Source organism: Platalea leucorodia (genome assembly GCF_965183815.1).
Source record: "Platalea leucorodia genome assembly, chromosome: W".
In the NCBI taxonomy this organism is placed as follows: domain Eukaryota; kingdom Metazoa; phylum Chordata; class Aves; order Pelecaniformes; family Threskiornithidae; genus Platalea; species Platalea leucorodia.
The window spans coordinates 28,932,065-28,947,623 of record NC_138859.1 but is presented as its reverse complement, the minus strand read 5'-3'; positions in this window follow the sequence as shown (position 1 = coordinate 28,947,623).

Genomic DNA, 15,559 nt, shown 5'->3' with positions numbered 1-15,559 from the left:
TAGTGGTTTAATTTGATTCCAGGCTTTTTTGGATGTTCTAGCAGAAAGCATTTCTATTTTGATATTTAAAGCTATGTGCTTTTTTTCACATTTTCCCCCTTAGTTGTTCCTTCGCGAAGTGATAGCTGGGATTCTGTGAACAGATTTAAACATTATCCTGATAACTTCAGTGAGGAGGATTCAGTTGCTGAGTACTAGCTATAAAGAAAGACAACATGTGGGATTCGTCCGCCCTAGCTTAGACATCTGGCTTGTAAGCCTCTAACTCTGAGGGAGTCATCCCTTAGAAACAATGGAGAAAAATGGATACCTCCAAAGAGAAATTACTCTCACTCCAAGATGAGTGTCTAAAATAGATTCAAAGAAACTTCATCTAGAAGTATTTCTTTCCACTGATTAAACAGGTTCCTTATCATAATTGGTTCAGACATTGATAACTAATTTTTAGACATCAGTTAGTAGGTGAGCATAGTCTTGATCTGATGATACACAGTTATTACTTGGGGGTTGGGGAGGAAAACAAGGCAGAAATTTTCCATCAGTTCAGCAACTGATGGGAACTAACCTGACTTACGTACCGCCCTGGTATTCCCAGTCCCAATGCAAAGCAGGAACAGGAATGTTTACTGGGGATGGGGAAAATGTATACAGGCGTCCTTCTCAGCATCGTCCCATGCTTGGATAGGACTAAGCAGGATGTGCAACTGCACACTTCGTCCACTGTGGCATCTGTGCAAAAGACAAAGAATTCTTAGTGAACAGTTTAAGAAAATGGAACAAACTCTGGTAGGATTTAAGAACCTGCACAGATTTTACCGTGTTCAGTGCTCAGGTCAATCTAACTAATTTTGCCCCACCATCTCTCATGTATACCTCAGTTTGGGTAAATATTTCATAAGATGAAAATAAAAGACTACCAAAATAAAGTAATATTCTGGGCATGTACAACTCTGACTGGAGAGAGGATGAGAGAAAGAAGGAGCCACACGAGGCAGATGTCAATCATGTTATTTAATACATTACTATCTTAAATATAAGTAAATGGATGACACTGAGAGCATGATGCAACTAGCCTCCATAATGAGAGCTGAATTCCAGCTTCTAAGAGCTCCTTTATATCCTATGACATATACACATAAAGAACCATATACAAATATATATACCTACATATATATACTTACACATATATTTATGTGTATATATTTAAACAATATATATAAAAATGCATATGTAGATATATATATATATTTGTGTGTGTATGTATATGCATAAATACATCTTTTGTTTCTCAAAGTTTGGTTTTGCTCCTGTTTTTCCAGTACTGTAGATAGGACCTGTCAGGAGGGAAAAAATCCACAATAGTAAAATTTGCATTAAAATTATTTTATTAGGAAAGAAAAGAACATGAAGAAGAAGAGACAGGAAGAGAAAAAAAGAGAAAAAAAAAGAGGTAAAGAAAAAAAGAGCAAGTGTGAGATGGAGGTATGCATTTTAGGGTGACTGCATTCTCAGAGAATAAGAGCTTTATCTTGATTTCAAGCTCTCCTTCTAACAATAAGGGATAGCATCTCAGAAAATGGGACTTCTTTTTTCTTTTGCTGACTTACTAAAAAAAAAAAAGAACACACTACAAAAAAAGTCTCCATTTCTGAGATATTTCCTTTTTCTTACCTTTCTGCTGATAAGAGCTCTCAGTGTTTCTGGATAAGAAGAGATACTTTATTGTCTCCTGCAAAGATATAAGAGAAGAGAGGGGGAAAAACAATGCCTTTTGTTAGAAAGGAAACTAACTGCAATTTGAAGAGCAATTGTAATAGACAGTATTGCTGAAGGCAAACAGAAACTAAAAAGTAAGCTCTTTAGAATATTATCATTCCTTAACATTTTGATAAAGTTCCTTAAAATGTGAGCCACTTTTGCCTCTGCAGCACTTTAATTTCCTGTAATCATCTCTGATGGAACAGATGATACACACAGAGTTACCCCAGGTATTGTTTAAGTGGGGACTGAATTACTTTTATACTATCACTAAATGACTGAAAAAAGGAAGCAAAACACGTTTTCAGCATTGCTCTGCTTCCATGCTGCAAGCCAAGCATAGTGATGCTCTCTCTAATTCTGTTTAAACTGCATTACAGAAGTATTCACAAGTCAATTTTTTTAAAGCCATTAAAAAGAATGTACAAGCAACATAGGGTGGAATGCAGAGGCAATGTTCATTATCAGGCCCAGAAGAAAAGGACATTTTGAAGAGAAAACCCACAAACTACAGGACTTTGAGGAATTTGCTAGTTATCTTTTCCACTTGGGTGACTTTAGGCTTCACTACCAAATTGAAACACCATTTTCTGAACAATAATACTATACATTTTTTTTGACATCACAAAAGAATGCTTTTAAGGCATAAAAAAATTTATTTCCCTTATGTAATCGAAAACAAAACTATAAATTATAATGCAATGTATAGTTCAATTCCTCCATTCAGTGCATTTAAATGGTATGTGCTGATTAAGCTCTTAGACATTTATGTTAAATGTCTAATGAAAAGCTCTTTGAATCTGGTTTAACCCATATTAAATGCCCTAGTGGTGCCCCTGGAATTAAAAAAGAAGAAGAAAATTAATCCTATTCTTTGTTCCCTTTGTACATTTTAATAAATTATACTGCATCTTCCTAATGCATTTATGTCTCAGACAAAATGCCAAATGGTTTGATCCTTTCAACAAAAAGCCAAGGAACAAATTTGCACATTAAAATGTAGAGTGATTCAACAATTCAAGGAATAGTGTTTTCCAGAAGATGATGTGTTTTCAATGTTTCTTAATAACTGCACGGTGATTTCTGCTTTGTGTGTAATCAAGGCTCTGTTGAAAGTTTGTTGACTTTATCTGTTTCTTTTCTTTCACTCTGTACAGCTTAACAGAATAAACACAATTTTCAAAATGCAATAGATCCCAGAGCATAATGCTGTGTTGGTACAAGGGCTTCAGTAAGCTGGCAGTTGACAGGACCATAGATAGCCAAAGTAAATTCAGAACAGTCAGGGTATCCTCTTCTTGTCTTATTTACGTAGAACCATAGAAATTCAGCATTGGAACTGACCTCCAGAGCTTACCTAGTTGTTCTTTCAGGTCTAAGGTCAAATCATATGGCCAGACATCTCCTAACGGATGTTTATCAAACCTGTTTTTAAAAATCTTCAAGGATGGGGATTCCACATCCTCCATAGTCACCAGTTTCTTTCTTTTTTATCCTTACAAAAAGAAAAACACTTCCAACAGATTCCCATTGCAATCTCTATTATACAGGGTAATTTCTCTGGTTGCAGAATCAGCTCTGTTTCTTGCTCTCCTCCCAAGAACATGGAAACTAATCAGTTATTGTAGCATTTAACTATGTTTCTTCATCTGAAAATGGTCTCCTCTTTTTGGCTCCACAGTTAGCAGACTTGTAAGTTGTTTCAAGACCCAAAATATTAGCATTGAGAGTTTTCGTGATCCAAATTTAAAATCTAGTGAAGGGTAAGTTTCTATAAATTTTAGGCAGACATTAAGCACCCCCACACCATGTTACAATTGCCTTCCATAGGGCATCACTCACCTTTGCATTCTCAGCCATAAAATAAATGATTTGGGCTGAAGTGTTCTGTTGGGCACAGAACAGATGGTACTAGCCACAGAAAAAAACAGCAACACCTGGTTTCAGACACTCAAGCAGCAAATTCCCTGCCCCCAAAGCCATGGCTCATTATTCAGTCCAGATAATGGACCATTCATACAAACTTCTGCTATTTAAATCTCAGTTTCTGAAACAAACCAGACTCTCCAATTCCCTCTGCAGATCCAGCTTTGCCTTGGCTACATCTGTCCCCAACTGTTCTCTGGATGGACTTTTCCATACATTTGCAATCCTTTCCTAGTAACAAATATATGCAGCTGTAGCTGTTTTGAGCTGTTTTCTATGTAATAGTCCCAGCAGCTGTTTTCACTTCAGTGGTCTCCTGTTGAGCTATTATTTAAAAAAAGTTATTCTCCAGTCTCTTATCTTCATTCATTAGACCTGTCATCTTCTGAATCAAGTTTTAAATTTTTCTTTTCTCTTACCCATTCTTTGACAGCTCTGCATAATGTGTTGTGTTTACTCTGAATTCCTTCATAGCAGTTGACATGATATATTTACTAGTTATATCTAAACTATAGATTGAGGAGCAACTAGAAAACAGAGAATGATCATGAAACCCCTTTTTTGGCTCTACATTTTGTAGATGTGGTCAGATTTCCCTGTACTGCAGGTTTCCTCATTATGTCTTGCAGTTCATCATCAGAATTCCAACTTTGTGTGCAGAATAATGGGAGATGGTAGGGGATACATACATCTCAGGATTCAGAAAAGTAGGTCACATCCATAATTGGAAACTAGATCTCTCAGTTTGAAATCTGGACCTCTCTCTTGTGCTGCAGAGGCATTAAGAACAGTAATGTTCTCTCTACATTACTGAACTTTATAATTGGCTTCTTTTTATTTGCGCCCTCAAAATAAATCATCAATAAAAGAAATATTTTTGTTTTTCAGGACCTTTAAAAGCAAAAAGAATCACATTGATTTAATGTCCCAACCCTTCTCATTAGAGCCACCATGAAGGTTTGGGCATCTTTCCTAATCAATGAACTTATGGGTCGAAATATGCAGTGACATCATTATCTGCCTGCCTCTTGCAAACACCATCAAAAACTAGCAGCCATTCTCAGGGGATAAATTAATCCAATCATACCTTAACATATGGTCATTTCACCTTCCTTCAGTACATTCCCAGGTAGCAAGTAACAGGACGAGAGGAAATGGCCTCAAGTTGTGCCAGGGGAGATTTAGATGAGATATTAGGAAATATTTCTTCACGGAGAGAGTGGTTAGGCATTGGAACAGACTGCCCAGGGAAGTGGTGCAATCACAGTCCCTGGAAGTGTTCAAAAAGCATGTGGATGTGGTGCTTAGGGACATGGTTTAGAGGTGGACCTGGCAGTTAGGTTAACAGTTGGACTTGATGATCTCAGAGGTCTTTTCCAACCTTAATGATTCTATGATTCTATCTGTTTCCACAGAAAGAATGAAGTGTGTGTATGGCTCCATAGTTAATAAGGGAACTGCATTCATATGATGTACTATCTAGGCATACTTGAGAGGAAAGATTTTAAAGAATCAGTATTCCTTATACAAAAAACATGCCTGAAGCGAATGCAAACTCTGAGGCTCCTTGGTATTTTATACACCCATGTAATGTAATCCCAGACTACATTATGCTGGTACCTGGGCAAGTGACAGTGCATGGGTCGTGTTCTTTGATTTCATCCAGTCTGAGACGACTTTAGGGAAGTTCCCTCTTCTGGCAACTTCTTTCAACAGCAGACCAGCAAACCTACTTGAGGACTTCAAGGGCTGGAATGGCATATGACTCTTCTACAGTTAAGCAAACTGATGCTGAGTGATTTGCCGAATGTCAGACAGAGAACTGTTTATCGAACTCAGGAGACCTTGCTCCCAGTCTGGAACTCTACCCATTAATGACACTCCTTTCCTCAGCAATTCTTCATCCACCACCTGCTGTACAATGTAGCTAGGCATGACATCTTGCAGCAAGATTTACTCCTAGGTGCTACATGCCGATGACATTTTGCAATTAAGGGGACTGCTTTTTTCCTCTGTTTCTCCCCTAAAATGAATTATTTGATTCTGTAGACCTTAATGATTTTCCTTTGTTCTTAATTAGATAATTAAACTCTGTGTTCATATCATAACATGCTGCATTAATGATATCTATTTAATCAAAATGTCCATTTGTTTTCATTATATCATGTTTAGTAAGAGATGTTTAAGAGAGTTCCATGTTAGTTCAGCTTTTTTCTTCCTCTTGGCCTTTTGTTATTTATTTTGTATATATCTATAGATATAAAGACCAGAAAATGTTAATATAATAATAAATAATTTTTATTTTTAGAGAACAAAGCCATGGTACATAAGTCTGTTGGCATTATACTGTCATAACAGAAATGGCATGATCGTATTCCAACATTTTTGAAACTTTGTAGTGATCACACTCAATCAATCTAGCAGTTCAGATATTGGATATCATCTTTCAGAATATTTTAAGGAAGGTCCTTTTGAACTATATGTTCTTCATAGACACTGAGAAATAAAGGTAACTGAAAAAAAATGGTCATATTTTAAAATCCTTCTCATAGATTTGTAAAATAACTTCCATAAAAAAGCTGGAATCTTTTAGAGCACACCACTGATTTTGCCTTCATTATTTCCCATGAAGGCTTAATCTCCATCAGATGTTAAACTCAAGACAGAAGTAGTGGAAGTCATGTTATTCTCTATGATACTGTAGGGTTTTTCCCCCTCCCTACATATTTGTTAGCATTCTTTCCCTTTTATTTTATTTTTTCCCTCTTACAATGCAGGAGAGCAGCAATTGTACTTAATTTTTCAAAAGATAAACCTGAAAATTATTAACCCAACCACGTAGTACACTAAAACCACAGAGAAAATGAATGTCTACCTGTCCTGCGACTTTCTTTTAAAAGACCTCTTTGGCTTTGCCAGAAATTTGGCAGATAATCATCCTTCAACATGACAACTCCATTAATGAATGCCCTGGCTCTTTCACTTGCTGACTCATAACAGGACACCTCTTTAATGGAATACTAACTGCATCAGCTCTTTTTCTGCTGTTACCATTGAATGAGGAATTTTCTACAAAATCATTCCATGAAACCAGATTGGGAACGACATTGAAGCTTCTTGGTGGAAACAAAAATGGAGTCACTCATCAGGAACATTTATTTAAGGACTTGAATATTTTGGGGTCCCTGCAAGAAAACATATATTTGTCAAGACTATAAAAATAAGATTGTTGATACAGATATCCTGTGAAAACTCACTACAATCACACAAATGAAACTTGAATAAATACATCACTGTAATTTATTGGCGCCAGATTAATGTAGAAAAATTATGTTCAAAGTAAGGTACTAAAATGAAAAATATAAGGGTGTTTTAAGAGTTTGGGCAAGGCTTGTTACCTTCCTATGTCTGCTTCCAAACTCAACAAGAAAAAAAAATACAAAAAAGGAGGGAGGGAGGGAGGAAACAAACAAACAAACAAACAAACAAGCAAGCTTTTTTGTCTCCTGTTTGAACTATGATAGTTAATTATATGCCTACTACCACCTAAGTGGCAGTCAGTGTAGACAGAGAAGTGTAGACTTCTTAGCCAAAGATGAGGTCATGAACTGTATTGGAATGAATACCTTTCTCTAAATTACATTAGAAAAAAACCCTTACTGATTTCTAATTCAAAGAAATCTGAAAATAAATTTGTGATTAGATTTCCCCCATTGTTAGGAAGAAAAAGCATATTTTCTACTGTTTTGATCTCGAACATGGTTCAGATACATATAGCTACGCTACCCTTCTGCCAGTCCTATAGTATATTGTGTTCTTACCACATTGCAGAATCTAACATGACATTGTCATTGGTGGTAAGAGCGATTTTTATTGTATTTAAAAATAAAATTAATTAAGGAATATGATGATATAGGTCATAATATCTTTAGCAAATCTTACACAGACTTTTAGCTGCGTTCATTTGCACATGCACAGCACCTAACACCCTAGCTGAGCTTGAATGGTGTGGCACAAAGCATTGCATACTTTTGAAATGGCTGCATGCTGAAGGAGTGGCTAATTGTAAAATGCATGCTGTCCATATTGCATGCTGCTGTTTATAATTCATGCTGCCAAGAGTTTTCAGTGGCCAACTTAGGGGCTTTTCATAAATTTCACATTTATAAAGCATAATATGATAACACAAATACTTTGGGAATGGACAGAACTGTTTGCGAATTAAAAAATAGCTAGGCATTTTGATCCAAATTCCAAGATTTGCTAATGTGTTTAGAAAACTGACAATTTCAGTCTTAATCCTATTCAATCCAGTGCCTTGTAATTATGCACAACTAAACAGTCATAATTTATGAAGCAGTAGAAGAAAATCCAGGCTGAAGCTTTGCATCTGACATCAGGCTATGGGGACAGGAACAGTGGTAGGGGCAGCCTCTGAAAGCCATCCTGCTACTTGCCAATCTTATTTAAATTTTATTGCTGCCCAAATTGGAAAGATCAGATGGTAACTAGCAGTTTCCTCACCAGTATAGATTGTGCCTCTCCAAACAATCTTTGATAATGATCCCGTCCCTCCTCCCCGACAACTTCAGGGAAATTTCAGAGCCAAATATTAAGCAGGCAGTTATGAAATTGTGCTCAACCACCTGTTCTCTTGACCCATGGCCAACCCACTTAACAAAGGACTGTATATCTCAATTAGGCCAGGTGATCCCATAGATTGTCGTTCAATAATTAGTACACTCTCTCCTTCCCTCAAGCTTATACAAGGCTCTTTTCATGAAGATGCCTCCTCTGATACAGAAGGGGATGTCAAAATGATGCCCTGTCAAAAACTTAGCTATAAATTTGAGTAGCATGTTTCAAGAGTGATAAGGGAGAGATGAAATCATAGATAAGAACGTAAGATCAGCTACAGCATGTCATACCAAAGGCTCATCTAAACCAATATCCTGTCTTTGAAATTGGCCAAAAATAGATGTCCAGTAATGAGTATAAGATCAAGGTTAGTGTATGTGATATTTTTCTCGCTACTTCCCAAGCCTGAAATAATTGCAGCTCAGGGTTTTTTGAGCTGGAGATGGGTTCTACAGATGTAATTATCCTCAATGACCTTGTCCCGTCTCCCCTTGAAATCATACAGATGTTCAGATTTGATGAGATCCTGTGGCATGGAGTTCCATGACTGACTTAATGCAGAAAACTGAATAGAGAGTGATCATTCATTATTTCTCAGAATACAAGAACAAGAGAAATTATCAGGCAAAGGTTAAAAGCAAAAGAACAAGTTTTTCAAGCAAAGCACTGAGGAAGTGGTTGCTGCTGTACATTGTGGAAATTGGAAGTACCAACAGATTCAAAAACATGTTCATGTAATGGATGCATCTAACTATGGCTATTAATTGTTGTTGATTTAAATATAATTTTCAGCTCTGGAGGACCAGTCATTATCAGAAGACGGGAGGTTATTCAGGGAGATGAAATATGTCCCATTATACACATTCCTTGTGTATATACAAGCACTTTATAAATCTACCACTGGACAGTTTGGAGGCACAATTCAAATGGCTCTTGTCCTGTAGAGATTGTAGATATATAATCTAATCAATGCTGAACTTCCCTCACACCTTTTATGGAAGTGGCAAGGGAATATGGTGACTGTGATGGTAGCAAATATAAAAGAAGGACTATGAAATGGATATGCACATTTAGGGTAAAATATTTGTCTTTTACCGACTTCTGTGAGAGTCACAGTCATTAAAAATACTTGTTGCCTTACAGATCCTTTAAACTATTTGAAGAGGAGACAATTAGGGGACAAGACTGTCAGAGAAGTAGTGTAGAATAAAGGAGTGAAAGACAGAAAAAATAAGAAAAAGGGACTTCAAGGAAGGAAAAAAAGAGGTAGAAGGATTAGACAGGAAATCAAGGAAGACAGGAGAAAGGAAATATTGGTGAAAGAAGGGGGGAGATGAAGGACCATTTGAAAAATGAGGAAACAGAAAAAGAATTAGAAAAAACAATACAGAGGAAATTATGAGAAAAAATGTAAAATATAAATTAGAGCTGGGAGAAAAGAAAAATAAGTATTTGAAGAAAGGGATAGAAAAGTGAAATGAAGAAATAAGGAAATCAAAAGAAAAAACAAAACCCTGAACAACCTAATGTAACTTTGAAGTTGGTCCCGTTTTGAGTGAGGGTTTGGATAAGATGACCTCCAAAAGTCCCATCTAACCTTAATTATTCTATGATTTCATGAATGAAAATATCTCCATGTTAAGCTTTAAATAGTTTTGCTTATGGTCACAGTTGTGGATATATTGATGAAAAAACACTGCTATTTTATGTAGCGTGCTTTGACATCTACAGTTGGAAGGTTCGATAAAAAGATACAGGAATTTCACTTAACTGCAATACAAACCATACAAAGGCATTATTTTCCTTGAAAGAGTGAAGTGTATTCCAAAACAACATGTTGATATGCAGATCTTGCCATTTCTTTAACTAGGTTATAAATTAATTGCCACGATTTAAAGAAAATTGCTGGTCTGTGAGCTAAAAACCCATTGAAATACTGAACTGGAAGCTTTATTGTCCTCTACGATCAATGCTACTAATTCTTTGAGTATTTTTACATACATAATTGCAGTTCCAGGCCTACAGTCTCAAGTGTATATTTGGAGACTGCTAATGGAAAAATCAAACACGAGCACTGTTTTCCATTCTGTTCCCTAGCTCTTGGGATTCATTGTGATAAGACAGACTGGAGTGAGAGACTTTCTTCTTCTCTTGCCAACCATCAGAGAAGCACACAGGTATTTTTTGCTTTCTTCATTTCAAATACCCAGGAGTTTTGCTAAGTTTCTTCAAACAAAGCAGGCCACTAAGGAAACAGATGAGAAAGATAATTGCACAAAGGAACTGATAGCAACTCGCTGCAAATGCTAGCTGTGCTCTAGCCTGGTCAACATACAAACACAAAGTGCCAAGATTCCTACATTTATTTTAGGTATATGTGTAATAAATGGCTTTAGCAGAATTAATTTCTTATAAGAATCATCTGTCTGGCCACAGTTGTCTTATACCCCCCCCCAAGCATTTCTCCAGGTACAAAACTCCTGGAAAGATAACCAGTATGCTTATGGAGATCTCCTCAGCCTCATCCTGGTTCTTCTTGCCAGAGCAGGAGCAGTTCTGTCTGTATAACCCTAGAAGGGAATAGAGAAAGGGTCTGGAGGAAGAACAGGACAACCTCCTCTTGCTCTGCTGGAAAGCTGGAACAGAGAATAGAGAAGATCTGCTGTACATGGAGGGGTCTATGGCTACATCAGTTCTAGTAAATTAAACATAGGATAATTTAGATTTGAAGAAAGCTCCAATTCTAAATTCCTCCTCAGATTAAAAGTTAAATCACATTGGTCAGGCCTGCATCATCGTTACTGTAAAGAGCTTTTTACCTTATATCTAATTGCCTTGCATTTTTTCTCTGTTCATGAAAGCCGTACATGCTTGGAAATGTATCTGACAGTAAGACTAGCTGTCACAGAGTGCCATATCCAAGCTATTAAACCCTCTTACCCTTCAAAATGGGGTGTCTGCTTCTGAATTGCCTTTTGCAAGTGGTCCTTGGCTGGTGCCAAGTCTTGAGCCATGGTCAAGAATTCTTTGGGAGAGTACTAATAGGTATGTTCCAGAATCTTGGTATAGACTGCTGTGACAATGTCACAGTATGACTAGTGCTCAAGAATACTTCTTGAGACTGTTAAATTTGCCAGTGTAGACAGACATCCAGGGAGGAGACCATAGAAATAAGTGATCCCACAGCCAAAAATGGGGAAAGGGGGAGAAGTGTTGAAGTACCACAGTCTCCTTCAGCTATGGGATAAAGTCCTCCAGGAACAAACTGTTCCCCTTTCACTGTAAATATATTGGCTATTTCTCACAACTTGTGAGAAAAGCAAGCTTTTTACAAGTGATCTATGGGTGACCAACTTGTATCATTGATATCAACAAAGAAGTAGAATGTTTCTTAATGTTACCGAGATCCATCTTTACTGATTAGTTTCAGAGTGTTATTTTACAGTCCTTCTGTATAGCGCATATATATATATATATAATTTACTTGGAACTCTAGCCATAGAGTTTGACTTTCCTTACATGCGACTATTTTGTGCTCCTGAACAATTCATCCGTATTCTGAAGCATCTAAAACCAGCTCTGTCTCCAAAGTTAAAAGCATCAGCCCTGGAAAAAATAATTTTCTCTGTCAAAAAGGGAATTTTTTGTCATATTTTTTTTGTTTGCTTGTTTGTTTACTCTTTTATTCATTCAGAGTCTGCTGCCACCCTTTGGAGTCCTTCTGGTTTGCTTTCAATTAAAATGAAAACCTCACCATCATTTCTGATCTCTTTGTTGTACTTTCTCTGAGCTCTGGTTGTTTGTGCGGTCAAAATAACAGCCTACCAAGCAAAAAAGGACAGTGATACCAATTCCCTGTGGCTAGTGCAAACAATTTGATTGCTATTAAATATCCATACATATTAATATCCTTGGGACCTCAAGGAAGAAAATTATGAAATAAAATTCTCACACTTCCTTTGCTCAGCAAGCAAAACTGATGGATCAGGTACTCATCTGGTGTAAATGGACATAGTCACAGGCTCAAAATGGGAATTATCAGGCAATGTTTAGGTGGCTGGTATGAGTCAGTGCCTTTCTAAACTTTACATAGGTAGGTTTCACTTTCAAAACTCAAATGTATTTTCTTGCAGCAATGATTGATGGCTATCATCAGAAGAAAAGCTATTTCCATGTAAAATGTATATAGAATGGACCACATAATTAGCAGGAAATTGTTGGTCAGTTAAAATATCCTGATTTACTCATGGTTCTTCCAGAAAAAAAAAGCCTAAGGAGTAAGCCATTATAAAAGTGCTTGTTACAGACCATCAGGTCATTGGATGCTTTAATCTCTATGTGGTCAAATATCATAAAGAACATGACTCCTGAACCATAGTCAAGGAAGTTCCTGGTGGGTAACTAACTGCTACTGAATTTTCCTACAGCACACAAATGTGTGCCCTGAATGTCTCTAAATTGCCTCAAAAGTTCTCTTGTGACTCATGAAGCACAAGAAGAGCCTGACATTTTGGAGAATAGAGGATCAAAAGTAACCCAGTGACATTCTGAAACCTGGCTTTGTTTTTCATGTCAGTGGAACAAAATCTGTCTTCTCAGATAAAGGCATAAGGATTCATTCCAAGTGAAGGAATCAGCATGTTTTATTTGATTTCACAGGACTGCTAAATAGAACAACCTTACATTTGCAAATTAAAAATTGACACAAAGAAAAAGAAACAAATGCAACTAAAACCAGCTAACAGAAGCTTCTCATCCCTTAAGCATGACTGCAAGTTAAGAAGGTGTATTTCTGTTGTTCTGACTCCTGAAGTGGTAATATTTCAGCACACCTTCACTGAAGTTAGCACAGTTATTGGTTTAAAATGCACAGCAATTTAATTATATTTCTGTCTCTCAAAGCCTTCTTATCTCTCACAATAAAAACTGGGCTACAAGAGGCATAGTGTACATGTTCAAGACTGCTATGATCATCTAGTTTGACCTTCTATGACACAATTTTTCTTGAAAGGCAAGTATCTGATCACGCTGACTACATTTTATTTACTGAACAAGTGAAGGGATCACATTTGTTTCCAAAGAAGTTGCTCTCAATTGCAGAAAGTAAAGAACTCTGAGATCTTCAGATGAAAGTCGCTGCGGAGAAGCACAGATCATGTATTTATGAAGACAAATGAATATAAGACAAGAATAGGTAAAGTTTGTCAAGTGTTTTTCTGACCCTAACTGGCCACAAAGGCACTTCAAGTACCAGCTAAATGAAGGCTAAGGTGTGAGAGTCAAACACATCATATTAGGAAGCTGCTAGTTTCCTAATGAATCTTCTGCTTCTATAGCAGTCCAAAAAAGATTTATTCTGACTTTTAGACTCATATCATAAGCCTGTTTCCATTCAAGTGAAAGCATAAACCAACAGATTACCTAGTCAAGAATAAAGCTCCCTAAGAAAGTGGAAAGCTTCAGTGAATCATGAGGTCATTCCACCATTTGTGTCTGATAACTCAGTACCTGTAATCTTTGCTTCACCAAACAATCATAAAGGCCATTTAGCTTCCTATTGCTTTTAAATACTGAACATTTGCTGTGTGGAAAAATCTGTAGTAAGCAGGCATTTGAGTGATATCTTTCGCCCAAATTCTCTGCCCATTTTCAATATAAGAGTGTGTTTGCAGATGTCTGGGTAGCACAAGGGACTTCTGATGGAGAAGACTTCATATGTAGAGAGATTTCCTGTTCTGTCCTGTTGAAAAAAAGTCTGGATTCCAAACTAAACAAGTGTATTATGGTTGTTATCAATTTAACAGAATCTAGGTGAAAGTTAATTTGATGATCTCAGTCCACTTTTCAGGAGTCAGGAGCATGTGTCACAACCCACAGCTGTCTTACTGCACAGTGTGCCCCCTTTTTGGAAGTCCCAGCTTCTAGACAAAGGACTTGGAAACACAGTTTGGTATAAGAATTTAGTATGCTCATTAATTAAAACTTTAATATTTTATCCTACCTGGTTAAAAAGTATCCCTCTTTCTTTAAACACCTGACGCTGAAAAAAAACCCCTCACTTTTCTCCCCGATGCTGTTTTTCTCCTTTTGTCTGTATGATTTTGAAAGCGTAGTGGAGTAACTCTATCCAAGACCTCAGGTATTTAAAATATATGCTGAATCACTGTTGGTAATTATAGAAATAGAATAACTAGTCTAGAATCTTAAGGTAAGCTAGATACATTTCAATATTTTCTGATCAGAAATGCAGCTAATGCACTTGGAATTAGTCTATTCTCTCTCCTCACACCTCCCGAGTCAATGGGCCATTTGACGGGGATCGGGGGCAGAGGTCCTCCCACTGTAAGAGAAGATCAGGTTCATGACCACCTGAGGAACCTGAACGTACATAAGTCTATGGGTCCTGATGAGATGCATCCCAGAGTCCTGAGGGAATTGGCTGATGTAGTTGCCAAGCCACTCACCATGATACTTGAAAAGTCATGGCAGTCAGGTGAAGTCCCTGGGGACTGGAAAAAGGGAAATATTGCACCCATTTTTAAAAAGGGTAGAAAGGAGGACCTGGGAACTATTGACCTGTCAGCCTCACCTCTGTGCCTGGGAAGATCATGGAACAGATCCTCCTGGAATCTATGCTAAGGCACATGGAGGACAGGGAGGTGATTCGGGACAGTCAGCACGGCTTCACCAAGGGCAAGTCCTGCCTGACCAACCTAGTGGCCTTCTATGATGGAGTGACTACATCAGTGGACAAGGGAAGAGCCACGGATGTCATCTATCTGCACTTCTGTAAGGCCTTTGACACAATCCCCCACAATATCCTCCTCTCTAAATTGGAAGGATATGGATTTGATGGGCGGACTGTTCAGTGGATAAGGAATTGGCTGGATGGTCACATCCAGAGGGTAGCGGTCAATGGCTCGACGTCCAGATGGAGATCAGTGACGAGTGGTGTCCCTCAGGGGTCCGTTCTGGGGCCAGTGCTGTTGATCGAGTGCACCCTTGGCAAGTTTGCAGAGGACACCAAGCTGAGTGGTGCAGTTGACACGCCTGAGGGAAGGGATGCCATCCAGAGGGACCTGGACAGGCTGGAGAGGTGGGCCTGTTTGAACCTCATGAGATTCAACAAGGACAAGTGCAGGGTCCTGCACTTGGGTCGGGGCAATCCCTGGTATCAATACAGGCTGGGGGATGAAGGGATTGTGTGCAGCCCTGCTGAGAAGGACTTGGGGGTACT